The sequence below is a fragment of the Glycine soja genome, chromosome 15 (assembly GCF_004193775.1).
Source record: "Glycine soja cultivar W05 chromosome 15, ASM419377v2, whole genome shotgun sequence".
NCBI classification, from domain to species: Eukaryota; Viridiplantae; Streptophyta; class Magnoliopsida; order Fabales; family Fabaceae; genus Glycine; species Glycine soja.
Window position 1 is genome coordinate 39,714,183 of NC_041016.1, and position 2,461 is coordinate 39,716,643.

Here is a 2,461-nt window from a genome sequence, read left to right on the forward strand (position 1 = left end):
CTAAATTTACGAGGGATTGAGGTTTAGTACTTTAGGCTACAACATAGAACACAAGAACATGATTAATTAGAGAAATATCCTCATATGCATCAACTTGTTTGTTAGAAAGACCCAATATTGTTTACCTATTGCTGTTCACTTTTACTTGCATTTATTGTTTGTACCATAGAATTAGTTGGTTTCTGTTTTTGACCATCAATTGTCAATTTTTGCTCCAACAATGCATTACTTCTAAATAGAACTTTGTCTAATAAGCAAGTTCCCTAAGTTCGATACTAGGATCACTCTGTTTTAATTTTAAATACTTGACGACCCGGTGCGCTTTCCGATGTTTCATTTCCCTTGAATATATTTGTTGAAAATTGGAGAAAAAGGAACCATATGGGAAAATGAACAAAGACACTGGGACACAATGCTCTGATAGGATGTGACATTGAGGATGAATTTTTATTTTAATTGCATGGTGTTATTTTATTTTATTTTACCTCACTCATTTAATAAAACATTTTTGTAAACTTTGACGGTCATGTTTTAAGCAGGATATGTTTTTAGTAAGTATTGTGTGATAATAGTGAAGTGAATGTGAACCTTTTACTCAAGTGAATTTGTTTATCAATATTTTTATGTTTTATTTATATATGTGTGTGTGGTAGAGGGTGTCACAGAAAAGAATAGGGACCCATTTAATAGTAGAACTATAAAAAGTCACCTTTTGAATCCTTAGAATAAAGTAGTCTTACATGTGAAACCATTCAAGTAGCCCATACATTTTTGGAACAAATTTGTCTAACATAATTTGATTAAACATGTGCACCACATGGGTATTCAATCTAGTAGTTATGAATAAATACTAATATGAATAAAGTCATTGAAATAAACATCTAGATTTCTGGATTTCTTAATTACTTTAAGTTATTGACTTTTACTTTTGCCTTTGTCACTTCCATGAGAAAGTATTTGAATAAATAATTAGACAGGTTTATTTGAATAGAAAAAATATAAATTAAATATGCAAAATATAATATTTTTTAAAAAAGATAATTTATTATAAATAATATTTGTAATATTATTTAGATTAACAATATTAATGATAGACGGTTTTTAATGAAGTTATCTTAGAAAAATAATAGTTTAGAAAATATAATTTGTTTTTATTAAATGAAGAAAATTAAATGAACTTTACAAACATCCTTAACTAATGTGAAATTAATTTTTTTTTATATTTGGTTCAGAAGACATAATTTTTTAATCATCTAGTTATGCAAATAATTAATAATAGAATATGTCATTTGTCAAGCATTGGTTATTATTAATGGCTCTCTCTATTACTTATGTCATTTTAAAATTAGGTATGTAGTTTAATTAAGTTAATCATTCATTATTTACTTCCTTATTAATTTGGATTTAAGATTTGGGGTTTAGAATTCAGTGTATTGTAATTAAAATATTATTCTTTTTTTTATGAATGTATGATTTTTTTTTATAAATTCATTTTTACTACCATTCTTTGACATATTAAATTGAAATTATACATGGAATGAATAATCAGAATCTGAGAAGGAATAATGAAAATCTAAACAAGTAGATATAATAAAAGTGTAGTTTTATTTTCTTTGAATCTACCACTACATAGTACTTCTTAAACTAACATTCATAAGGATTATGTTGAAGAAGGTCAAAGACCTAGCAACGGTAACGACATATGCAGTGATTCAATTCATTGCATAAAGGAATTGATGTACTTCCATATTTCTTGGCACAAATATCAGTGAAACAACTTTCGTCACAATAGTTGTACAATTCTTCGTCACAAATTTTTGCTTCTATTACTTTCAGCGGTCCTTCATTTTCTGCCCACACACAAGCACACAATATTCAATACTACCGTGAATTGAAAAATCAAAAGCCTATTTTAAAAGCAAAAATGAGTTTTGAAAATTTGTCATGCTTAAAATAGTGACTAGCTTGAATAAATGAAAAACAAAACATACCAATTCCAATGGAAAGAACAAGTAGGACTAGCAGAAATGAAAAGATGGCCTTCATCTTAATTTGATTTTAGAGCAATATACTCCTTGCTTCGATTTAATCCTGCCTAATGGGTTGATATGAAGCTATGAAGAAACATACATATATAGTTGATAAACATTTACTGTACTTTAATTTATAATATATATGTCTTTGACTTTTTCTTTACTTTTTTATTTTTTTGTTTCTTATTTTCAACAATACTTTAAATACGTAAATTCATATGTTTAATAACATATTTTATATTCAATATATTTAGTAAATTTATTACATTTCATAAATGCAACAATTAAAAATATTATTTAAATTTAATTGTATATCATATTTAATAAATACTATGATGAATATACTGTAAATTTTATGGTATAGTAATATATTATAAATAAAATTAATTACCCCAAAACAATAAATATTGTATACATTAAATATAATA

General features: G+C 25.5%; 1 long non-coding RNA gene across 1 annotated transcript; it reads right to left on the reverse strand.

The window, feature by feature from the left end:
* Positions 1–1,581: 1,581 nt before the first annotated feature.
* LOC114386731 lies at positions 1,582–2,130 on the reverse strand. The gene is made up of 2 exons (XR_003661172.1): positions 1,992–2,130; positions 1,582–1,850 (listed from the first exon to the last, which is right to left on the reverse strand). It is a non-coding gene; the product is annotated as an uncharacterized LOC114386731 (long non-coding RNA).
* Between the last annotated feature and the right edge of the window lie 331 nt (positions 2,131–2,461).